The following is a 26,683-nucleotide window of genomic DNA, read 5'->3' as shown; positions in this document are numbered from 1 at the left end:
GGACAATTTAACCCAGACAAGCAAATAGGGACTGCTATGTTTACAAGATCAAATACTATTCTGACATATAATACTCTCATCAAGCTTTGGCAGCCATTTTTAAATCGGAAATAAAATTATCTTTCTTTACTATTTATTTGAAAAGTGTTTGTTCCCATGTCTACAGCTAAAGCAATAAAACTGTTCTAGCGAGATGTTAAAAGCACTTGCTGTGTCATTAGCTGGTGAGCGTCCTCTTTACCTAATTAAGGTACTAAAAAAATCATTTCTTATTAAAATTGTTTGGAAATTTGAAGTGTTCTAATACATGTAGTTTGGAGCGGAGGTACTCATTTTCCCTAAAGAATGACTATTTATTAATTTTCTACAGGTTTCTCCTGTTATAAATCTCTCTCCACCCCACAATTCATTTCTTTTCTCTGCATTTCTTCATGGTTTTTTTTGTTGCATAGGTAGAATGCTGTATTGCTAACATTGTATTTTCTGTAATTATTTTTGCACAAAGGCAAACATTTAGTTTAGTGGGTTAATTTCTTTTTATAAATTTTATTACCATGCCAAAATAATATTCTGCAGGCTGGCGGAGAACAAAGGACTGTTCTTTAGGACTGAAACTTGATTTTGCTCATAGTACAAAAACACACACTCACAGATGTTATTTCGTAAGTGTTATAAGCACTGGATATAAATGGTATTTTTTATCACTTCTAACTAATGTGAAACTGTTGTACAAAAACGACATGAACAAAAGTCATCTGTTTCGACTCGTGTGGGCCTGCCTCACAGTTGCCGGATTTGAGTCATTTTTATTTCTTTGTTATTTCATTTATTTATGCAAAATTCTTATATGTATGAATACTTTGTTTTAGCTCCAGCCCTGCATCTGTGTTGATGCTCCAAAACTTAAAGGTGCATTCTTGACAATGAATGGCTCTTCGTGAATCAGCAGAGGATAGAACGCTACTTTGTTGGTCAGTTTGGGTAAAAAAAGTATTTGACTCTGAATAGTGCAGAAACAGTGTATTATATTTATTAGCCAAAATTGGCTCTAAAGTGTCAGTAGAAAATCAAGGAAGGACAATCATATGGAAACAAACATTTATCCCCATTCTTAATTGGAGCTCAAAACAAAGTTTTTGATTAGTCACCATCTCATCTTAGTTTTTTCTTAAAAGTGTAAATATAACATAGGAAATAGAATTTTATTTTTTGTTCATGGATACCTAGTGAAGTATAAGTTATGTATTTACTTTGTTCTGTATCAGTGTACATTGGTCCATATTAAATGCTGACAAATCACTGTACCTCATGTAGATGCTGAATTTACACCTGCAGTGCGAGAGCAGTGTTGTGGACCTGTAGAAAGGATGGCAAGTTGCCTCACTTGTGCCCTCCTTCAAATTGGAATCCTGTATTTCATAAACACTTAACCTTTCAAACTATTTCACCTGCTTGTAGAACAGGGGTGAGGAACCCCTGTGGTCCCTCAAAATTTTGCCAAACTACAACTCCCATGAGCCCCAGCCCTGATGGGAGTTGGGTTGCAGTCTCCAGAGGGTCAGAGGTTGCCTGCCCCTGCTATGGAATAACAATCCTCATTGTCGTTACTCTCTGGTAGTAGCATCATAGTTATTGGGACTAATAAAATACTAGTCAGAAAGATAACAGCCTAATAGCCTGCTCTTCAAGATTGCTGCATCAGCAAATTTGTGCATAGGATGTGGAATGTCTATTCCTCTTGGGCAGCACTACAGCCTATTACTTCAGCCAAGTGAAAGGATGTAAATGACATTTACATTCCCATTTAAATAAATGGGGCAAGTTGGTTATAACTGACAAGTTCCGCTGATTTTATTAAATGAAACATAACTTTCTCTTGATTGGGGCCATGATGTGACACCGTTGTTGCAGGCTGAAGTAACAGCTAATTCTCTGACACTTTTGCCAATGTAGTTCTGTAAAATTCCTCGGAAGTAAATGAAATAGTATAATACATCACTGAATGGCTTATCTCCTCAAAATATACCACCCAGATATATTTCATTCCTTCCTCCCACGTAATTAGAGTTACTGTAAAAAGCAACTGGCTTAAGAACTGGTTTACTTAAGTGCCAGATTTCTAGTTTAGTTTGGGCTCAATTTGCTTCATAATTTGCAGCTTGATTCCAAGCGAATCTGATGGAAGTTCTTAGATTTTGTCTGAAAGCAACCAATGTGAATAGTAAAAAATGTGTCAATGTGAATGACAAACTAAGTAAATAAATACACACATGAACAAATGATGCTCTGGAAGGCCTTTGTAAGCAATGCCAGTTATTAAATACAACACTAAACCGCTTCAGATCTGTGTTTGGTGTGGAATAATATCGGCATGTTTGAAAAAGTGAATAGTTAAATTGACTTGATATTTAACCAATACAAACGAAAGTCTTAATAAAACACAACGTCACAGGGTTTATGTTTATAGAGAGGAAAATAGCTCAGATCAAAGGGCCCATTTATAAGAAAATAAGTTGTAGCCTTAAACATCTATCCTTATGCTGTGGACAGCAGCTCTCTAGGGGAACAGGCAGTCTTTTGCCTTTCCTGCTGACACTTTTTAACTGGAGATGCTAGGGTTTGAACCTGGGACCTTATACATGCAATACATGTGCTTTGTCACTGAGCTGAACCCCCTCCCCCTCTCACCTAAATGTATGAGGGTACCCAGATATGTAGTTTGGGGGAAGCTGTGGGATTGCCAACTGATTCAGAATCAGTGTGCAAGAGGCAGCATAAAGAGGGGGATGCTATTACAACTCGATAGGTGGGTGCATGTTATGTACAGGAAATACAGAACCCTGTGAAAAAAGTACAGCAGTAACTTGAAAACAGTGATTGTTTAAACGACTGTGTAAATGAAACAATGATTGTGTAAATGCAAGCATCCCCTAATACAAAGTTAAAGCATGATATCCTACTGTACCTAATGTTGCTCTTCGTCTTATTAAAACCTGACATTTTTTCTACTTCACTGAAAATAACTTCCCAGTAAGAAAACGCTACAATGCTCCAATCCAGGAAAGCACTTAATGCTGGAATCCTCAAGTCACACATTCTGGAGTAGTCCCAATGGAAGCCCATGGTGCTACTTCAGAGAAAGTGGTATGAAGATCTTGGCCTCAGGCAACCAGTTTAGCGTAAAGCAACCGAGCCATTCTACCGAAGTCCAAAAGAGTTAGGTATATGTTTAAAGCTGAGCAGAATTTTATGTGTCAATCTGGATTGGATCTTCTGTACCAACTGCTCTAGAATGCAGCTGGTAGAATGTAATATTAGAGTATTTCATATTTTCAATTTTTAAAAATAGTCTCAGATCCTAGACGTTTGCATGTGTGTTTAAAGACTGAAGTTGGCACTTAAGCATGTCCTGTTTAAAGACTAACGTGTGACCTCATTTGATTTTTTTTTTTACAAAAGGCACTTACTCTTTTTCTCAAACTCTTACTTTCCTCCTCCCCTTCCCACTGCCCCCCCCCAAAAAATTTCCTTTTATTATCAACCATTGTTCTCTGCAGTTCTTGGACAACATGTTTGATATACTGTAATGCCACAGTTCCATGTTAGAATGCAAAACAAAAAAAATATTTACATAAGTGGGTTGGTATCTTTTTTCTTTATATCCAGATTTATGCTATTAGACTCCATACCTTCCCTCTAAATAACATGTCCAAGATTTAAGTTTTAAGAGCTGACAAAAAGATATTCTGAGATAGTTCACTCATTGTTTTCAAAGAGGAGGGTGGGTCTGGGGCATATGTGTGAAAGGAAAATGTTTCCAATTGGTATTTATGGCAATATGAAAGCTATAAGGCAGCTTAGTGACACAGTTTGCTTTATAACTTCTGCTTTCTTCAAAAACCACAAGTGAGGTCCTTGGTGCTCTCAAAAGTTTGGGGAATGTGCAAATATTTAACTGTTTCTATGCTGCACATTGCAGACCTGCTCGTGTGCATTCTCCGTATTGTCTTCCTTTGTCATTTGTGTTTTGCTTTCTCAAAAGCACAGGGTTGTTTTTCCTGCCCCTGCCTCCCTTGTACCCTTCATCAGCCTGTAGCAAATTTCCGAATGTTTTAGTATTTTTGTTCCTTCATTATTGTATTTGCCATGTACAAATGTTTTTATTACGTTAAGACAAGCTTATAAGCTGTTACTACATAACTTATCTTACTGTAACTCTTTTCTTTCCTGACATTGTAATTTGTTTGTGATGTATATTGTGAGATTGTATTCTATGTTAATTTAATCAGCACAATTCACTGACATGCTGGACTGACATGCTAGCTGCTGTTTCAAAGTGTAAAGTTTTTGTGTAGAGTTGTTGGGGGACAACTGAGACTCCCTTTGTCAAGGTACTAGGCTTTGGTTCCTATAGCAACACGTTGGGTGTGGCTCTTATGATGCTAGGGCTGCTGATTCTACACCCACAAGCATTTTTTTTTTTTTACTGGCAAGTTTTCCGTGTAGAAATTCTATATACAGTGCAGGTACCTATCTGGGCCCAGGGCTGGTAATTATTTGGGCATGTAGAGAAAAAACAAACAAACCCTAGTGTCTATTGCTGCTTTGAATATGTTTTAAAAGTCTGAAAATGTAAATAGTTTATCAAAATAAATCTTGTACAGTCCAGTGTAAAGTTTTTAAATGAACTTAAAAGGTTGCCATTACATCTCTCTCTCACTCTCCTCTTGAAGCAGTTTAAAAAGTTAAAAAGTTTGCTAAGGAGGTTGATTTTTTAAAAGTATCTGTGCTCTTAATTTAAGGGGGGGAATGAATCATTCTTAGCTTTGCTTCATAGCATAAACCGATTTCTTGGATTTTGTTGTGCAGTATTGACGTGAGGTAAATTAAATATTAAATAATTTTTCAGTGGTACTTTTAAGAGTCTTCTCCTCTCCTCAGAAATTAATGGAAAAGACAAAACTGAAAAAGACTGTCTTTATATCGTATATTCTGGTGTATGTTGGCACCTTACCATATTTGAGGGGATTTTTTTTCCTTTTTCCTTCCTTTTTTTTGCACAAGGTGCTTTCCTGATATGTTTAACATGTCATCATTGGGTGATACCATATGCCATGATAAGGGGTTCTGACCCCTCAGGGGAGTGTCTATAAGACTGCCTATTTATGCTCATTTACCTCAAGACTGTCCTCTCTACCCTTAATCTATTCACCATCACTCCATCTTTTGTACTGCTGTTGACACTTACAGATTAAAGATAAATTTTGTTTTATGATATGTGTGTGGCTTTTTCTGTGCAGCCTATTCTGTTCTTTCTATACGTAACAGTCTGCTTCAGATCCCAAGGAGCTGCTAGTGAAAAAAGGCCATGCAGATCAAGTGACCAATTCCTTCTGAGCAGGCTCACCTCCCTCCACGCTCATTGTCAGTCTACTTATTGCTTTCTCATGTCACATCAGCAGTTTGGTTTTTGAACTTTGACTCGATAAGCTCAAGTTGTAGTGTGTGATGTGTAAGCAGGAAAGGCTTGTAAAGTAACCCTGTATGAGATGGGTATTTTGAAATACCAAGCAGGAATGGAACAGAATAAAAGTTCTCTTTTTGTTACCCCCTTCATTTTCATTTCTCTTACAGCCTCACTAAGTAACTGGTAACTGAACCAGAAAATATGAGCACAGAAACACCATATTGCCTTTGGCCCAAACAGTATAACCCCTATATAATATTTTTATTAGCAGTTCTTAGTGTCCTCATGGGAAAACAATGAAGTACATTCAGGTGTCCCATAATAATAGTAGACAATTCTGACAGGAGATTTTAGTCCACTTCCTCCAGTTATTTTCTAAGACCAAGTGTCGGGGGGACAATCATGATGACTGTCTAAAATGATATACCGCAACTGACACACCTAATTTAAAAAAAGGCCCAAGGTCAAAACAGTTATTACATGGTTAATTGTTATCCTTTTTTGTTTATTTAAATTATTTATACCAGTTTTTCATCATCAAAGATGCCCCCAAAGCAGCTTGCAACCATCTGATCAACCATACTTTAAGCAACTACTAACATCCAAACGAAAAAGCTCAAAACCATGAAGGCATCCGAAAAATAACCACTCCATTCTCAAAAGAAAAACTGCATGCAGTAGCAAGGCAAAGCAAAGCAAAGCAAAACAAAAACAGGCAAATCAGCATCATACTTGGAAACCAAGCAAACACAGGAATACTAAATCACTTTCATAAAATGTTTTATAAAGGGGGGGGGGGCAAACGGCTTGTTCCATGGGGCAGGTTCCCATGCTTATCATTTAAAAAAATGTAAGGGATCCCTTTCCCTTGCTCTCTACTTTTTAACTGAAAAGATCTTCTAATTGCTTTCAGGGGCTATCAAGTTTAGAGGACTTTCCCACTGCTTGTAGGTAGGGTTTTCAGTGAATCTTGCCTTATGAGTTTGGGATTCATGTCTCATCTTGAAAGTCCAATGGGGAAAATAGCTAAGCAAATTGCCATTATGATTAGCACAACAGCTCACCCTCTGATGATTTAGTTTAGTGCTAGCGCTGGGTGATACTTGTTTTCAACATCATGATATATCAGCAGCTAAATACCAGTATATGGCCTAGCCCTACACGGTGAGTAAGTCCCAATGCCTCTTAGGCTCATGTGCGAGCCAAGGAGCATGGGGGTTTCGCTGAACTGCTCAGCTGGGGGGTGGAAGAGGCCTCTCACCCCCACCCCCAGCTGAACAAACCCCGATGCCCCAGAAGCACCAGGGCTTCGCTCAGATGGGGGGGGGAGCCTTCTGTTGCCAGCCCCAGCTGAATACCTCTGACACCTCAGAAGGCATCCTGCCCCCCAGCTGAGGAAGCCCCACTGCTTCTCCGGCTTGCATGCAAACAGGAGAAGCATCAGAGGCCCCTATGGTGGGGGCAGGGGGAGTGGGAGTAGTTTAATGGAGCCCTCAGCCCACCACTGGCTCTCACAAGCCAGCAGCAGATTGGGGGCTCTCTTAACTGCTCGATTGAGGGTAGCAGTAATCACACACCCCTCAGCGGAGCAGTTTCACAGAGCCCCACCCCGCCACCAGCTTGTGCACTCCTCAGCTGAGCAGTTTAAAGAAGCGGAGAGAGGAACAAGCTGTATCAGCTCCTCACCGATGCAGCTTTTTTCTCCCTCTGCCAGTAAGAGGGCAGAGTGGGATGGTGGCTGTTCACTCAGTAGTATATTGCTGGTGAAACCACTGCTGCTCCTGAGTCCTCCCGCCTCCAGAGCCAGCTGGAGGGTGTCAAGTGCGGCGGCCGTTTCACTTGCAATATACTGCTGAATGAAGCCACCATTGTGGTCTGCCCATCATACTGGCACGGAGTGATGTATCAATTCATCGTCCAGGTCTATTTAGTGCAAAAGGCTTTTCTGTGGGAAGCCATGTCTACATTTTGGGGTGGGAGAAAACAGATGTGCGTTAGAATCCTAATTACCGGTATGTCAAAAGCTGGTTGTTCCTATTGTGTAATCAGCAAGAATAAAATATTCAGTCCAAATAAGTACTGTATTTAACTAATTAATCTCTTTAAGCCCGGGATGAAACTTGGGCACAGGAGGACTAAATAATAATAAAAAATACTACCACTACTACTACTATTACCAACATTACAAAATTCTAGATTTTTTCTATTCATTCTTCACCAATACCTTTATCAAGCCCTGACCAAGCCTTTATCTATATATTGAAGTTGCAAGATCCCTCAGTAAGCAGAACCATATGCTGCAAAGTTTTGCTAAGATGTAATAGAGCAGGGACGACACACTTCACTTGGGAGGGCTTTCCATAAAGTTGGTGCTACTTCTGAAAAGGCCCTGCCTCCAAGTGGATGTTCACTTGAGCCTAATTCAGCAATGGTATCTACATTCTACATATACATATACATATACATATACATATAAGGAGGCAACCCTTAAGGTGTCCCAAGTCATTTTAAGTTCCTTTGTCTAATGTTCCACTGTCACCACTATGGTTCATTTACACATATATTCAACCTGAGCCCGCGATGGAGGGGTTCATAACATTAACACTCTCTCCCATGGCTGCGGCCTTGGATCCAAACAGAAATCCGCCATGGCTCTCTGACCATCTGTCCAGCTTGCTGTACTTTATGAAGTACAACTGTTTTTCCTCCAGTCTACATCATCTTCAACTGCAGTCCTAAACTCAATGCTGCTTTGTCTCTGCTAACTAACTCAGAGCTCAGGGCAGGTTTCCACCTATTTGCTGGATGGCACACAGTCTTTGCCTTGCTGATGCCTCACCTCCCTCTCGTAGTCTGTTAATGGCTCATCTCTCAGGTGATCTCCTGAACAGAGGAAGCTAACGCTCCAAGCGTTGATTAAATTCTGACACTTTCTAAATCCAGGAATTTAAGGAAATCGGGCACCCACAACTCACAACAATATATAATACCTCCGAGATGTATGACAATATAAAACATAATTGCTGTCAGAATTTTTTTATAGTCAGTTGTATTAAGAACTGCTTAAGTACATTTTTATTCACTTTGACAAGAGTGTAAAAGCCTCCAGAATGGTGTTTAAGCTTGCTTGCAAAACCCAAGAAGATGAGTGTGAAAGAAGCCTTGGTAGGATTGCCAGAAGCACATCTGGAGAATGCCTTTCCTTTGGCACTAGAGAATGGGTTGATTTGCTCCTGTCCATTTCGAGGCTGGAGTGAATGTCACATGACACAGAACACTCAGAAATCTCACCCACCCCTGAATCATGCAAGTAATCAAAGGCGGCTGGTGCTGGTCTATTTAAGACAGTGCCATTATCCTTCTGGCCTCTTCAGAAGTTTGTGCATTGGGTCAATTTCCCAACCCCCTACACGTTGCCAGAAAACTTGAGGGGATTTGGGTAGGAAACTGTCCTTGGGCACTTCAAGCTTTACTCAACAAGTTGAAGCCCAGTGTAGGTGGTGTGGACCCCACAAATGCCCGCTTGACACTTATTTGGCAATGCAGATTATACTATGCATGGATCAATGGGTGCATTGAGTGAGAGCAAGGCATCAGGATAGATTTGGCTTTCAAGGAGGCAGAGGAAACCATTCCCTACAGCTGGATGCACTTGGTTTTAATCTTAAATTGTCCACTGCTTGTTGCGGAAACCTGAATAACAGCAGTCCTAATCCCAATTTGTATATATCGTGTCTTCGTGAGGGGAGGGAGGGGGGTGGCCATTTTAAGTTTAGAGAAAAGAACATGTGGAGCCATGGTATTTCTCATCCTGCTGCTTCTGTGTATTTTGAACTGAAGAGAGGTCATTGACTACACACCTCATCTTGGAACCAAGCAAGCTTTGGTCCCAAGCTTTGTCCTTTGCAAGCTGGATCTGCTGGTTCAACAGACTGGCTCATCAGCTTACACTCCTGGCTTCCTCCCTTCCCCCGTTTTCAGGAATAACTCCTAGTAAAGGGCCAAACTTTCCCTAATCTCCTGACAGTTGTCACTGATGGATCTTAAAGCCTGAAGCTTTTCAGTCACATACATTTTTCTGAAGTCATCCTAAGAAGGCTGTCAAACTCAGACAGCTGCTATATTCTGCAAATGTTTGCAAAGCTGTAGTGTTTCGGAATGCACAAGTCCTTGAGCAAAGTTCCCAGTGACTCCAGTTTGTGCAGGTCTGCACTTGCTTGCCTCTAAAATATGAATCTTTGGCGTTACATCAAAGTGTTGACTAATCGGCATATATGTTTGGGTGGGAGGGCAGTATTTCTAGCAATGCTATAATTTATGAAACATGATGTAATGATTAAACAGGTGGATAGGAAGGGTGAGTTAATTACATAATGTGTGAAAAGGAAGAATATCTGGGCAGCAGGCCAGCTATGCCATTGGTTCTTTGCTGCTTCCCTTGAACAATTAGACAATTTAACACTATATTCCAGGAGTTCTGGTAAAATATATCAAAATAATCAAAGCCTTTTTGTTTCAAATATCCAAGTATCGAAAGCATATATCAAATATGCAGGTCTTTGGTGTCATGATGTATTGCCCAGTTGGTGAGCGGGGGGGGGGGGAGGATCCCTGACTAAGCACTACAGATTTTACAGAAATGTACAACCCTAAGTACTAATTCACATGAGGAAATTGGCATGTTGAAAATTTGGAGTGATTCCACACAGCATTCAGTATGACCTAAAGCAGTGCTTGCTTCTCCATCTGCTCAGCTTGTGTTTTCCTGCCATAGATGTCTCAGGATTACCAAAAGTGGGTTTACTGGAGACACAGAGAATGGATTGAGTCACGAACCCTCAGGTCAAGATGTAAATATGAGTCTGCTTTTCAAGAGGGCCTTTAAGCCCATATCGGGATAGTGAAGGAATCATCTTCCTGGATCCACAGGTCCAGATAACAGCTTTGACCTTAATGACAAGGCCTTAGTTTTGCAGCAGATGTGGCCTGAATGAAGGTCCTATTTCAGCTATACAACCCCCCCCCGGGGGGGGCTAGCCAATCCAACAATTCCATGTTATTTCAAGAGCTTCTACAGAGAACAAATGAAAGATTGTGCTCAGTGTTAGAATTCACTTCCTTAACTCCAGTTGTTTTTTAGAATAGATTTTAGCTTGTTCTGAGTCCAGTTTGCCTTCCATTTTGGAGGAGAAGGTTTTTTTGCTTTGATCCTGCTTTTTCAGTATGGAGGCAGTTTGTGACCATTCTTCTCTAAGCCAGTGTGAGGGATGGGCAGGAGTTCGAGTGGAGGGTAGAGTGGAAAGTGGAAGATGTACAGGGAGGTTCAAGGCAATCCATAAGGGAAGAGATGGGGTGGTGGTCATAGAGGAGAACCAAGATGAAGAGTCCGGGCAGTCAAAGGCAGGGGAGGTGTAGGAAGCCTCTGAGGTGGAAGAGAAGGTCCCAGAGAGAGTCCTGCCACTGGAGTCTCCTCCATCCCTTCCCCCACTGTCTCCACTGACAATGAGGGGCATAAAGCAACAGGAACAAGGATCGCCTGTTTCCATATGAACCTAGCCGGACACTGTGGTCATCTTTAACCATGCCTTTTTAACCAGGCATTTGGTTGAGTCCTGGGGGGGGGGTGTTATTGGGTTGCTGTTTTGATTATGTATTTTGCGTTTTTATATTGTGATTTTATACTATAAACTGCCCTGAGACTTGTGCGTTTAGGGCTGTATCCAAATTTAATTAATTAATTAATTAATAATTTCAAAACTTTTATTAATTTTAATTAATTAACTTTTATTAATTGCTTTGCTGACACTCCTGTACAGGTCCTGTTTTTGCTATTAAAGAGTTAACTCCAACTTGTTTGGTGTGGTTTACTGCTGGCTCGCTCCTGAGAAGAGGTAAGCTATGGTGTGCTGTACTGAGGTAGACCATACCAGTTCAATAACTGATGCAGATGGCAGGCTTTCCTTCTTAGCTGCTCCTTGTGGAACAGTAGATGGGCAAGAAAGAGCCACACAGGAGCGGATTTCTCCAGCTGTGGACCATTTTGAGCCATAGGTCAAAGGTTCCTCAACCCTGGTATATAAGAGTGCTATTTTAACCAAGTCTCTATTCATGTTTAAATTTCTGGAATGTTTCAGACTCCCCAACTTGCAAGGTGCTTCTCTGCCAGGAACTGTGTAGTTTGCACGTCTTGTGTTTCACACTGAGCATCAGAGTATACCCTGGTGTATGTGTATGTGTGTGTCAAATACTTGTGTTTTTTTTAAGTTAGTGTACGAACTTACTTGTAGAAAATTTTGCAGTAAATTCTGACCTGTATTATTTCAACAGAGATTACACATTGTGCTGTGAGTGACACAAGTTTAGTTTCCCGCAATCTGATCTATAGAAATGACAGGAACAGGATTACTTCTCTGTTACGACAACCCAGGTTGCCTTGTCACCCTCCCCAAAGGAGAAAAATTATCATGGGTCAAGAGAAGGAAGTCTCTGGGCATACACTGATTGCAATATAACTAACTATCCTTGCACTGTCTATACTACTGGACTTCCAGTATATCAGTAAAGAAGCAGGATTTTCTTTATTTTTAAGTGAGAGCAGTGGGAGCAAATAAACTACCGGTAATTTCTAGTCATGAAGAAACTAGTTGCAGAAAACAAACCCTCCATGCGTACAGATAGCATCAATTTCACAACTACTCATGCAGTCTGCATAGTGTGCAGGTATGGACACTTGCAAAGCCATGTTTGCAAAAGTGCTTTTAGAAAACACCAAAGTGCAGCACTTCAAAGACACAGCCAAGTTGTACTAGCACCAAGGTCTTGAGGCTCCTAGTCTTTTGCTTAATTTTGTTGAAAGGTTTAAGAACAATGATCATTTGGAAGGAGAGGTTTGGATCCTCATTTGAAACATCAACTGAAAAACCATGTGTGTGCTGTGCAGGCCGGCTCTTTCCTTCACTCTCCTCTCTGTCCCACTGCCAGCATGGAGAGTAAGTTCCCATCCCAGAAAGTTTACACCAAAACCACACTTTGAATCATGATGCACATAATAGAGTGTCTGTCAGTTCCTACCAATTGAAGTTTCCTAGTGACAGACAAGAAATTTCTCTGTCTCTAACACACACACACATAAACACACACACACAAGACACTGGCCTGTAATTTGCTCAGTTCAGCACCACTAGACAGCAGAGCTTGGTAAAACGTGTGGCATGTTCCTGAAATCATACTTCTGCCTGCTGTTAAAGAACGAACAAGAGAGAATGAGAAAGAGAGAGGAGAGAGAGAAGTCCTCATAAAAAGTTCAATTTACTTTTTTTAAGTTATAAGATACTTTTTACTGGTGCCAGCTGGAAGGAAAATGATTCCGTTAGATCTCAAAATTATGATGTAGCTTTAAGTGCTATGTTTAGATTTACTGCCAAAATGTTAGTACAAAGTGGTAGGTGTTTGCGCTGCAGATAATAACTAATGTGCCGTTGGTCAAGATAGGCCACTGTTCTGTTATTATTGTATGACTCTTATGACTAAACATTGGAGTGAGCCTGGTGGAACAACAATATTTTACTGGGCCTGGAACACTGGCTTGTCAGAACTTAATTGGAGTGCCAAGAATCTAATGAATCAGACAGGGTGATGTGGTTTTTCTTCTGCCGTCGATATTTATCTGCTCCTTTCAGTGAAGGGAGCTGCTTTTGTCAGGAAGGATTTGCTAGCTTGCATTGTGCTCAGAATACAATCAGACTCCTCTGATTGTCCAATGATTATGGTATTTTCAGATACACAGAAACATTTTCCCCAGCTTTCTTGGAAGGAAATAGGTTAATGACATTGTATATTTTAAAAGCATTGGATTATAGTGAACAGTCAAGGTTAAAAGCACTTCAGATATGGTAATTTATGTGACCTTTGTGCCCAGAACGAACTGTTTCCCCCTGTTTGTTTTAAAACACTGACCTTTTTGTATATGAGTTCCAGCTATGGAAGGAAAACAAAACTGATATTTCAACACACAGTATAGTTGCACCTGTAGCAATTGTCTTATAAAATGGTGGTCTCTGCTGCTAAGCACTTTGATAATGGCTGTGATAGAAAAATATCCTCCGGTGGGAAGGGAAACGGCATTTCCGTGCGCTGCTCTGGTGCGGGGATTCTTTGCTGGAGCCTCCCGCGTGCAGGACTAAGTCAACTGCACACGGGATTCCAGTTGCCGGGGATCTGCGGTCAGCGCCTCACATGCGTTCCCGCATGGGCACCGGCCAAGCCTGCGAACGGGACGGCCAATAATTCCGGAGCTTAAACTCACACCGCGCTGTTGTCCGCCAGGCTAAATCTGAAGGTGCGTGAGTAGTCCGACGAAAAGTGCCTCGTGAAAGTACCTGTGAGCACTTGCAACCTCCTAAGTTGTCCCCTTTAATAATGTACCCAAACAAAAGATGGCCAAAACTATGGCCAGGCAAAAGCGCCAATAGACTATGAAAAATAAAATCGAGACGAAATAAAGACAGACAATCACTGTTTCTTTTAGATGGCTTTGGCTGACCCGCATAGGCTATTACCTTTCTCTATACCTAAACTGTACTAGCATTTACCTAGGCTAACCAACCCTGAACCGCCAATTCTTCCACAAGTTCTAGGTTACCTAAGACTAAAGCTAGCTAAGCCTAAACCGCCAATTCTTCCGCAAGCTAACCTCTCTACCTCCTGCACGCGCTTCCAACCCAACCAACCCAACCAACCCGTTCCCCGAAACCCCAACTATCTACATCTGAATCATCTGGACCCTAACTCTGACTGTCCGCCTAATACGGGGAGCCGCAGCCTTTTATTGACAACCAAGCTCAACGTCATGATCGATATTTTTACCAATAGGAACGCTGTTGCTGCCCCCAAAAAAGGCGGGAAGCAGGTTAACTGATCATTCACAAATTCAAACCTCTGGAACCAAAAAGTCTAGGCGGAGGGATTTCAGTGGCGAGACGCCTACTGAGCCCTGCTTTCGCTTTCACTTCTACACGGAAGAATACATAAAATAGTGCATAACATTAACATTAACTTAACACAAATAATCGTGGGTTCAAGGAAACCCACGAAGTGTATTCCCACACTCTGGTTCACCAGAAGCGGCTTAGTCATGCTGGCCACATGACGCGGAAGCTGTCTGCGGACAAACGCCGTCTCCCTCGGCCTATAGAGAGAGATGAGCGCCACAACCCCAGAGTCGTCCGCGACTGGACCTAACGGTCAGGGGTACCTTTACCTTTATGTTCTACTTGCATATTCATAAATAAGTCAAATATTACAGAGCACCATAAGTTTCCAGTGATCTCTCCTCCTAAAGGAAACCAAATCCAGGCAAGTGCTGCACCCAGAACTTCTCACAGCTCAAGGAAATGGGAACACACAACAGTCTTTTGAGAAATAAAGGGTGGGCTTTTTCAAATAACATTCTACAACATGCTCCTCTCAGCCCCTCTATCACGCGAGTCGCCAGAGCTGGACCTTGCCTGGGAAGATTGCTTATGATTGTATACCTCTTCCCTTAATCCCAGTGCCACCTGGCTATTCTACCAAGAATTTATATCATCCCTAAGACGTGGTGATAAGTAGAACATTAGACAAAGGAACTTAAAATATAAATCAGATATATGCAGCAGTATTCTTTCAGTGGCGGTAAAGACTGCAAAATACTGTACTTTGCACACTGTAAACACTGCTGAAGAGGTAAGCCACTTTTTCAATATAATGGGAACTGCTGTGGCAACAATGAAAAATAAATTTCAGACTGCATATGTGGTTCTCCCTAACATACATGCAATTCCTTTGTATTGGAGGCAGAGTTAGGTTGGTGTTCCTCTGTCATGCTCTCTACTCTTACCACAGAAACATCACAAATGTTATTGCTTGAAGTAGTAAAGTTTAGGGAACAATGTGGGGATTTGACTGCAATAGTTGCACATTTTGATTGGCATTTCTTCAAAGGTCCAGTTGCATGTGTTGATGGAAGTTCATGCATTGCATATTTGCTTCATGCAGGTGCATGTGAAGTTAACAGTTTTGGCTTCTGGTCTGTAGTAAGGGAGGGATTAGGTGGTATATATTGTCATTTGATTAAATGTGCTGATTAAATTGTGCACTTCAGTAATCAAGCTGCAAAGTTAAGTAGCTAAAATGTAACACACTCTACTAATCAAGGTGCATTCATTGTTGAGCAAGCTAAATATTTTATAGGTGAGATTCTAGTGTGACTTGGATGCATTTCTTTTCACTTATGATGAAAGCAAATCATTGGACAGGAACAGGGGAAGATGGGTGGAACTATGGTACTAGGCCAGGATATTTGAGAGTGAAGGGTTCAAGGCAGAAAAAAAGCCAAATTTAATACTCGGCAAACTATCTCTAGCATATTTGGAATTCAATGAAGCAGGACTATGATCACAACATACAAGTTAGCAAGCTGGGTGAGGTAGAGCCAAACTTTATGCAACTATAGTTGAGTAGCCAGCACAAAACCAGTAATTGTAAGTTTAGCTCTCCTGTTTCCCTCTACAGGACCTACTTCAGCAGTAGGCAAGAGAGTATCCTTTATGTTCTATGGACTACAACTCCCATCAGGCCCTGTCAATGATAAGGGATCATAGAACTGTACAGCTCCAAGGGACCACAGGGTCATCTATTCCAAGTTTGTAGGCCGCAACGTGTGGAAGGCATCATGTTGGCTACCACAGATCTATTAAAATCAATCTGTTGTTATATTGTTGCAATTATCTACTTTTCTCTTGTGCAGAGGGTCTCAGGTTCAATCCTTGGCATCTCCAGGTAGTGCTAGGAATGCCCCATCTCAAACCCTGAAAAATGGCTGCCAGTCAGGGTAGGCAACACTGAGCTAGATCAACCAGTATAAGTCAGCTTCCTGTGTTTTTCTTTGATGCCTAGGAATGCAGCCCAACCCTTCTCTTTCAGATGGCATCAGCAAATGCAGCAAGGATAGAGCTAAGGAGCCCTTAATTCTGTTTACCTAGTATCCTATCAGTCACTCTTTTACATACAGAGCTCCTTACATGGTATAATGGGATGGTCCACAAGTCTGATCCCAGTGTGCCTTGGAAGTGCTGAATATAGGCTCTCTCTCTCTCTCTCTCTCTCTCTCTCTCTCTCTCTCTCTCACGCACGCGTGCGCGCACACACACACACGCACACACACGCGCGCACACACACACACACATCTCTTATAATGGATGTTTCTCTCAGTATACACTGTGGTGTATCTTTTGTAAGCATAATGAAGAAGTGTAAATAATAAAATTAACTGGCTCTCTGCAGAATAAAATAAACATCTTTGCGTGCTGATGCTTTGTCTTTTCTTTATACAAGTAATTGGTGGGAATTAGCAAAATTTTATTGTAATTAAAAGTTTCTGTGCTAGAACTAATAATTTCCAAGTTCAAAAGAGACACTCTTGTTCTCATTCATGTCTCCTCCCCCACCCAACGCTTTAAAGCCTAAATTATACATTTTTCCACTTACTGATGTGATTTGATCCACTGTGTGTGATTACTCTTAATTTGTTTCAACTTTATAGAAATAACATGAGTGACTCAAACTCACCTGTACTGTGACCTGAAGCCAAGTAAGTGTATTCATTTTTTATTTTACCATAGTCTGATCTGAAATTAGAATTTTTACTGGTAGTAAATCTTTTAAAAATAAGAAAAACTCCACAAGATGTAAATTGCACACAGAATCGTGTTCCACTTGATTACTACTCAACATTTACATAGGGCTGCTAATTAAGAGTAAAGGTCAATAGGTTAAATAAGTCAGTTAATCAGGCAATTATGCAGAAGTGCCACAAGTGAAACACATTAGAAAACCCTTGGGATCGATACGGTATGCAAATCGATCAGCAAAGTATATACTATATGAATTCAAGTACTAAAACACGTTGCGCGATATTGCAAAACACAGTAGATGGAATACTGTGCATGGTATCACTATTGCTAAATAAGCATGATTTCCTTCTGCTAATATATTCAATGACTGAGTACCAAAAAAATGCTTCTATCCTTTTTATGTTGATCCCCCCCCAAAAAAATCTTGTTCATATTTACACGTATTTATATATTTTTAAATGAGAGCTAGTAAAGTATATTTGTGAAGAACAGTACTGAAGTACTGTATAGAAACCGCTACAAAATTATTTGCGTACACATCCAATAGGTAGGTCAAAACTTCTTTAACTCTGTGTTTTTGTATATGAAATTCTCAGTGAGACGGCAATCTTCCTAAATAAGATTTATGTAAATGTTACGCTTGATATTAGGGAGGATGGAATCAACAGTTGTCTTGCACATGGTAAATAGTTTTGTCCAATTACAAGGTTGAATAAATAATATATTTTCAAGAATTTTATCATTTACTTTGCAGACCTCTTTAAATGTGTGCATCTCACTTGATAGGAATACAGTACAGTGGTGCCCCGCTAGACGAATGCCTCGCTAGATGAAAAACTCGCTAGATGAACGGCATCCGTCTAGCGGAAGCTGCCCCGCAAGACGAAAAAGTCTATGGGGCTGCTTCGCAAGACGAAAAATTTTCGTCTTTTTTTTTCGTTTAGCGGAGCGCGGCTGTCATTGCTGCTTCGCTAGATGAAAAAACCGCTAGACGAAAAAATTCATAGAATGAATTATTTTCATCTAGTGGGGCGCCACTGTACATGCTTCCCTATGCCTTTTGTTTATGTAGAGCTTTCATTCTATTCTGGGTGTCACTGTGATGATGTTAGCTTAGCTAACAACACTGTCGCATCATCTAGTGACACATATATACTAGGCTTGTTTAGTGACCACAAGATTTACCATGTACCTGTAGTATTTTGAGGCAACCTCATCTGTTTCAGACCCACTCCATGTCATTCTGGTTTGATTCATTATTTGGGTCCAAATCCAGTCAGTTCAGTCCAATGTTATGCTTTGCCATATATAATGTAGTGTCTAAAAATGGCTAAAAAAATTCTTTCCTTCTTGCATAAGTAAGCGAAATTTACAGGCAAAGGAACTGTGATTAAGCATGGCAAATTTTGGGAAGACCCACTAAGGAGCTTTCATGCAGGGAAGCTTTAAAAATAAATAAAAGGTCTCTAACATTTTATTTATTATAAAATCATAGTCAACCCTTCTGAAGGAATGAAGGTTGCCAAATTTCAGAAAGATAGGTGCAGCAGTACTTCTGCAAGGGCAGACTTTGCCATTTGGGGAGGGGGGATAGAAGGCACATTCCCTCCACAGATGGGGCGGGGGACTACTTGACAACTCAGTACTTGGGAGAGGTGCCCTAGGTACAGATCTGTCAAAGTTCAGACAAATAAATCAAGGGGCTATCATGCTAGGTGGTTTCACATTTAGTATAAAACATGGAAAAGTCAGGTTTTTCTTGCTACCCCTCACTCTCCTGGAAGAACAGTCTGTGAAGAAGAACGCGAGCTGTGGTTTGTGATCCCTCTTCCTTCATTCAATGAAGGATCCCCAGCACAGCCCTCCCCTCCCATCTCAAAATCTGGTCATTGCTATACTTACAGCTTGGTTTCATTTCTCTGAAAAGAAATGGGGGTGAGGAGAATATGCTGTGCATTTAACTTTATGGGGAAAACCAAGGAAAGCATTTTCCTTGGAAGATAGTCACTGATCTGCTCTGCATACCTTATTATTGGTGCACTCTAATTTAGAAATGTGAAAGAATACTCAAAAACACCCCAATTTTCTCCTGTTAATTTGGGGTACAAAAAGCCATTTCACATTTTTTACCTATTCATTAGCTCATTAAGCAAACAAATGCAAGCAGAATATTCATTCACAATGAAAAGGAGGTAAATGTTTCCAGTTCTGTGATAAAAGCAATGTGTGTGTGTGTGTGTGCGCGCACACACACACACAAAGTATTCTAAAAGGCAAAGCTGAGAGAGGTTTCACTGAAAATAACTATTCCTGACTTTGTTTAGAGGAATTTTAAATCTCTTGGATGTAAATAAAAGTGATCAAAATCCCAAATGTCATACAATAAAGAAAATACTCCCGCAGCACATCCACCTTACAACAATAGCGTCTGCAATAACTTAAGCATATACAAAGCTTTAAGGATCAAAACTCCGCAACTCAAAACATTGCAACAGAGCTGGACTGAGTTACACCAGATGCAGATAATGTGTTCTCCCTTTTTTGCATTCAGTTAATAATGAATTCTGACATTCAGAAAAATCCCCAAAAGCAACCTAAATAGGTGCAGAGACAGCCTTTGAAGGACAGCACTACACCCTGTGGGAGGAAGCAGAAGTTACTGGTTCCATGAGATGATAAATAATAGGAAAAATAATAGGAATGAGTCTGACAAGGAAGCAGCTGTAAGCTGAAAGAAACTGAGGCTCTGGAATAGGTCTGCTGCTGCTGCTGCTGCTGCTGCTATTTTGAAGCCCAGCCAATCTGGAAAGCAGAGCTAATCCAGGATTGGAAGAAACTCTGGTCAAGGGAACAAATGTGGTCCTCCAGACCTTTCTATGTGGCCCTTGGAACGCTTCCCAGGCAACGCCTGCCTTTTGTCTGGAGGGAGCATGTCCACAAACTTGCTTGTTTCGAAGAAAGGTGGAAAGACCTGTGTGTGCTGTGTTTAAGTGCCTAGAAACCCAGAACTTTTGCATGGCTGTCACTTGCTGTACATTCATGCGGCCCTTCAAAGTCTGCCTATGATATAATGTGGTATCTGGGACTCAAAAAGGTCACTATGCAATAGTCTATGAGAACCTGGACTCCCTCTGCACATGCAGAATGCTGCCTGCCCCGTTCCAGATGTGGTGGGGTGCACACACACACCCCTCAAACTGCAACTGGGACCCTGGCAGGGGCCATTACACGAATGCCTGTCCCAATTTTCAAAAAATTCCACACATTATTTCTTTATATTTCGTCTGATCTCATAGCATTACTGTTTCACATTTGTTTTGCAACAGTAGTGGGGACAGGGTACTGATTTCTCTTTTTAGTACTCTAAAAAGCATCATGCTCATTACTGGCACTACGTAAGTAATTTCTCTCTCTCTCTCTCTCTATATATATATATTTACTTTCATTCACACACACACACACACACACACACACACACAAATGAAAGTAAATTTGTTAAAGCAGTTGGTCACCACCACCTTTACGATATGACAAAGGAGTTTGATTTTTGGGGTTCTGCATTCACACTGTGCAACGTTCAAAAGCAGTGCCATTTGAAGCTGCTTGGAGTCGTTTGAATGTAGTGTTATGGGAACTGGACAAATGGCAATTCATTTTCCTTCTTATCCAAGTGATGGACTCATTGGCAAAGGCTTCAGGATTTCCTGCCGATAAGCACAAATACAAAAGGCATTGGTGTTTAGCGCTGGAAGTGATGGATACTGCGGTGCCAAGTGGCATTCTTTTGTGTCTGCTTTACTTTCTTTAGTGTCAAAGCAATGACAGAGTGACTGCCTTGTTACTAAAAGCCCATTGTGTAAGGGCAAGGCTCTAGCTCACCCTTACAATCTTCCTGGGGCAAAGGAGAAGAAAGCAGCATATTTTTTTTAAGAAAAGGGGATAGTATTTCACAGTATTGTGTATTGCCTGACCGCAGCTTTGCTGTGCTACCTCTTTTGTATTTTACATTTCACATCTATTTTTCATTTCCTCTCCTGACAAATTCAGGTTCTGACGCAATCCCTTTGCATACCTAGAAGACATACGAAAGCTGAAAATCTGTGAAGCTTCTCATTAAAAACATTCCTCTTAAGAATTTCCATGGAGGTGTGACTGGCAATTGCATGAGATACATAAAGGGGAGTATCTGCCTAAGTATTTACATGGGGGACACGTTGTTTGATATACATTTGACCTCTTTAATCCACATTCTCTCCCCCCCCCTTTGCTGTAACACCTAACAAAAGGCACTTTTCAATGCCATTAGCCGGAATCAAAAGGTGTGTGTGTGTGGCTGACAACAGCAAGATGGGAGGGAGGTTGAGCCAGGCAGCAGAGGAGCCCTACCTTTACCATTCATAAAGGAGGGATTTGTCCTATCTGCAGAGGGAGGAAGGTCATAGTGCATGGCCCATTGTCCTGTACCGCCCTGCCCCCCCCCCCACCTCTGCAGGTTTTCCAATGGCTACATGGGTTGCTGTTGGCAGTTCCCTGGGGTGAGAGCCAAGGGGTGTGGCAGCATCATGGCTCAGGAAAGGGAAAGTGGCCTCCTCACTCCTTCCTGATGCCATGTGCTTTCATGACTCAGATTTTCTTTTTAAAAAAAATTATGTGTAGATGCCTACGAGATAACCACAAATGAATTTTTAAAACATTTTTTGGTCCAAAAAATGGACCATGGACCATATCATTGCAGAAATGTTTTACACAATAAAATGAAGGGCTCTGAGATGTATTTTGTTTTTATTAAATAATCAATAAACCTTAATTTTAAAAATATATCAGATGGCATTGTAACATGAGGGTACAATTTTAACTATTCCCACGAATGTGTGAGTTATTTCGGGCTCAAAGAGACCTTAAACTTGTAAAAATAATAATAATACAAAAAACATTTTTTGTAAAAAATTTACTTCAAAATCAATTTATTTTATAACCACAAAAAGCACCCTCCTTATTTTTAAAACATAACAAGTACATGGTTAAAGGTAAAGGTAAAGGGACCCCTGACCATTAGGTCCAGTCGCGAATGACTCTGGGGTTGCGGTGCTCATCTCGCATTACTAGCTGAGGGAGCTGGTGTACAGCTTCTGGGTCATGTGGCCAGCATGACAAAGCCACTTCTGGCGAACCAGAGCAGCGCACAGAAACACCGTTTACCTCCCCTCCGGAGCGGTACCTATTTATCTACTTGCATTTTGACGTGCTTTCGAACTGCTAGGTGGGCAGGAGCTGGGACTGAACAACGGGAGCTCACACTGTCGTGGGGATTCGAACCGCCAACCTTCTGATCAGCAAGCCCTAGGCTCTGTGGTTTAACCCACAGCGCCACCCACGTCCCAAGTACATGGTTAAAGGTAAAGGGACCCCTGACCATTAGGTCCAGTCGTGTCCATCTATGGGGTTGCGGTGCTCATCCTGCGTTATTGGCCAAGGGAGCCGGCGTACAGCTTCCGGGTCATGTGGCCAGCATGACAAAGCCACTTCTGGCAAACCAGAGCAGCACACAGAAACGCTGTTTACCTTCCCGCCAGAGCAGTACCTATTTATCTACTTGCACTTTGACGTGCTTTTGAACTGCTAGGTTGGCAGGAGCAGGGACTGAACAACGGGAGCTCACCCCGTCACGGGGATACAAACTGCCGACCTTCCGATCGGCAAGCCCTAGGCTCTGTGGTTTAGACCACAGCGCCACCTGCGTGGAGCTTACTCCCAGGTAAATGTGGGTATAGGGTTGCCGACCTTCTGATCAGCAAGCCCTAGGCTCTGGGGTTTAACAGATATGATACATCTGTTAGTTGTGGTTTGCACGCTATAACTTATCGAACCTACCAGGAATAAAATGACAAAAATTCACTTTGAATGGTCGGTGACCCTTTTCTGTGGCACTTAATGCCATTTTTATACCTTATTTTAAAAGAGACCACAATTAGCTTTATTTTGATACCAAAATAAGTCCAATTGGTTGGGGGGGGAACGAAACAGGTTCCCCCCCCTAAACTGACGCAGAAATTGCATTAACCTAAATCGCACGAAAATTGAAATTTTTAAAAACTCTCCTTTGCCCAATTTTGGACCAAAAAATCTTTTAAAATTCATTTGAGGTTATCTCATAGATATCTACACATAATTTTGTTTTGAAGAAAATCTGAGTTGTGAGAGTACAGTTGAGTATTTAAATCAGGTGACATGGCGTGTAATGACCCAGAGGGGTTGCTAGTAGCATTCCAGCACCCACCCACCGAAAGACACTGCACTCTGGTGGTGTAGCATCTGCCTTGCATTCAGAACATCTGTCTTGCATTCAGAGGCTTTCAAGTGCATTCGTTGCATCCCTACCAACTACTGGGATACAAGGTGAACGGTTGCATCCAATGAGGATCATGGGGTGAGAACTCTTATTGAATTGCGGTGGGACCCCCTAAACCAGAGGTCAGCAGCCTAAGGCCCATGGGCCGGAAGCGGCCCATGAGGGTCACTTAACCTGCCCATGAGCCGCTCCCGAACCGAGCCATCTGCTCGGTGAGTCCCTGCGCAGCGCGGCGGCTCTCTTCCGTGGCTCCTGAAATCGCTTCTGCGCATGCCCAGATGCTGAAAATCGTGCCTGCGCAGGCCTGGCCCATGGAGGGTCTCTGAGGGAGTGATCTGGCCCATGCCTGGTAAGCCTTGCCGACCCCTGCCGTAAATCCTAAATGACAGGGTTTAGATTAGCTGGGAGAAATGAAGGGAAGGTTGCTGGCCCGTGGAAAAATACAGGCTAAGCTTCCTTTCCTGGGATAGAGGCATTAACAAGGTGTTGATGCCCCATCCCAGAGGAATATTGGGCCTAGGCAGACAGAAGGTTGCCAGGGTAACTGGGTAGGAGGCAACAGGAAAGTTTTTAGCAAGGTGTGCTGGGAAGAAGAATGTGAGAAATAAAGACTGAGATCCATCTTGGGCAAGCTGGCTGAAGGCTGGCTGAGAGAGATGCCTTTGCCTCCAGTGCTGCACTGCTGTGGGGAACAAGCCACTCTTGAAATGACCATGCTTTAAGCTCTGGACTCCCTCCATGCAGGCTGAAGGTGTAAATATGTGGTTGTTTTTTTTAAAAAAGCTACAACAGTCTCTGCTGTGTCTTCAATTCTCCAAAGCAGCACAGCCCCCAGGTGTGCACCTGGAACCCCCTGTAATCTTGCTACCACTTGGCAGACAGTGGGGGTGGCGCCCAACTTTTGTACCAGTACCTTTATCCATCATAGTCAGGCCCTTGCAGAGCCAGGCAGAGGCCCAGGCCAGGTAGATAATGTGGCCCTTTTTTAAATTTTATTTCAAGACTTGAACCGTATCTGCATATAAAGACAAAATGGAAAATATATACAATAGTGCTTTTTAAAAATACATAGGGAAAAGGATTGTTTTAAGTATTTACATTTAAATAATGGTGAGCGACTGAATATACTGACCAAGGCCCCCTTTGGAATCGGAGGCCTGGGACAAGTGGCCCATATGATCCCCCCCTCTGTTTGGGCCTGGTCATAGTGTTTCAAGTGGAGGGGGGCGGGGGAGAAACAGTCTTCTTTAAGTTTGGACACAGTCCGCAGCTGCTATCTTCGTCATTACAGCCACAGCTTGCTTTGCTTTACCTTTCTTGCTATCTCAGACCACTTAGCCAGCAAACGGGGCTTCAACTTCCAGTTGAGCCCTCAGATTCCTCTGATGAGGTGTTGTGGAAGAGCAACAAGAAGCGCCCCACCAAGGAGCATCATCAGAAGCAGCAGTGGAAGTTGGGTAGTGGTTATGATTCATGTGAGCCCAGCTCTTCAGTTACTGATAGTGGAGCATCCCTCAGTGACTACTGGCTGACTGCTGCCAGGGTGATGGGCCTGCCAGGGTGGAGATGGTGCTAGTGCATCTGTGCTCACAAGGAAAGCCAAAGGACAAGGGTCGGGAGAGGAGAGTTCTTCAAATGAGGACCCATGGGAATCTAATTATATGGATTAGGAGGACCCTCCTGGGCTTCATTTTACCAGCAAAGCAAGGCATTGGATTGGATTCTTAACCCCTGCCATGAAATTGGGGTACCCCATTAAAGGGGCCCAAAGGGGGTGTTTCTGTCCAGATAGGGGCTGCTGGGCCATGAAATGTGGTGCTCCTGGAGGGTTCACCCCAATTTGATGTGCATCATAGAGCAATCCTTATCCAAGGATTAACCCCAGCAGTAACCAGCCAGCTGCTGGGTTGCTTGACTCAGGATACACATCCAATACCTACCGTGTTTCTCATAAAATAAGACACCGTCTTATATTTATTTTACTCAGGAAAATAAGCCTATGGCTTATTTTCGGGGGTGTCTTATTTTTTTATTAAGTACCGTACGGTTCTGGGCGCCTGCCTCCTCCTGCTGTGTCCAGCATTGGTGCTGCTGGGTCCAGCTGGCTCGGGGCGCGCGGCCCTGCTGGGCACCGACCCGGCAGGCCACCTCCTCCTCCTCCTGGCTCCCGGAGGCTCGGGGGGCTGCTGGGCGCCGACCTGGCAAGCCTCCTCCTCTTCCTGCCATGGCTTGGAGCCCGGAACTGGCTGTTGCTGCTGAAGTGTTGATAAAGCGCCCAGCAGCGCCGCGCGGATCGCCCCAAGCCGCGACAGGAGGAGGAGGATTCAAATTGCTACCGTACAGAGCACTGCTGGGTCCCGCTGGATCGGGGCTCCACGCGGCGCGCGCTGCAGCTCCTGCCGCGTCCCGCTGGATCGGGGATCCATGCGGCGCGGTCTGCAGCTCCTGCTGGGTCCTGCTGGATCGGGACTCCACGTGGCGCACACTGCGGCTGCTGCTGCTGGCTGCTGCTGGCTCAGGGCTCCACGCGGCGCGCGCTGCAGCTCCTGCCGGGTCCGGCTGGATCGGGGCTCCACGCGGCGCGCGCTGCAGCTCCTGCCGGGTCCGGCTGGATCGGGGATCCACGTGGCGCGCGCTGCAGCTCCTGCCGCGTCCCGCTGGATCGGGGATCCACGCGGCGCGCGCTGCAGCTCCTGCCGCGTCCCGCTGGATCGGGGATCCATGCGGCGCGCGCTGCAGCTCCTGCCGGGTCCGGCTGGATCGGGGATCCACGTGGCGCGCGCTGCAGCTCCTGCCGGGTCCCGCTGGATCGGGGCTCCACGCGGCGCGCGCTGCAGCTCCTGCCGCGTCCCGCTGGATCGGGGATCCATGCGGCGCGGTCTGCAGCTCCTGCTGGGTCCTGCTGGATCGGGGCTGCAGCAGCAGCAACATCCGGTTCTGGGCGCCAACCCGACAGACCTCTTCCTCTTCCTTGGCGCCCTCCAGAACTGCCCAGCATTACGGCTTATTTTCGGGGTATGTCTTATATTTTGTGAACGCTTGAAAATCCTGCCATGGCTTATTTTATAGGCACGTCTTATTTTATGAGAAACACGGTATGCCGAAACCTACTGACATTTGTAGTAAATAAAGTTGTAGTAGCATATTTAATCCCAATAGGTTGTCCTGTGTTTATTACCTCTTCCCATGTACCCA

At 43.0% G+C, this 26,683-nt stretch overlaps 1 long non-coding RNA gene across 5 annotated transcripts in view; it reads right to left on the bottom strand.

The window, feature by feature from the left end:
* Positions 1 to 26,683, bottom strand: part of LOC117048989 — a 94,012-nt gene that overhangs the window by 43,624 nt on the left and 23,705 nt on the right. The window contains exon 3 of one of the 5 annotated variants that reach the window (XR_004426903.1): positions 17,066 to 17,133. The exons of 3 other annotated variants lie outside the window; for them this stretch is intronic. This is a non-coding gene — a long non-coding RNA (uncharacterized LOC117048989). Of the gene's footprint in view, positions 1 to 17,065; positions 17,134 to 24,969; positions 25,070 to 26,683 lie in introns of those variants that run through there. One more of the 5 variants, XR_004426902.1, reaches the window with a different exon arrangement.

This window comes from Lacerta agilis, chromosome 1, assembly GCF_009819535.1.
Source record: "Lacerta agilis isolate rLacAgi1 chromosome 1, rLacAgi1.pri, whole genome shotgun sequence".
NCBI lineage: Eukaryota > Metazoa > Chordata > Lepidosauria > Squamata > Lacertidae > Lacerta > Lacerta agilis.
Note: the sequence above shows the minus strand (reverse complement) of the source record. Positions and strands in the feature narration are given on the sequence as shown.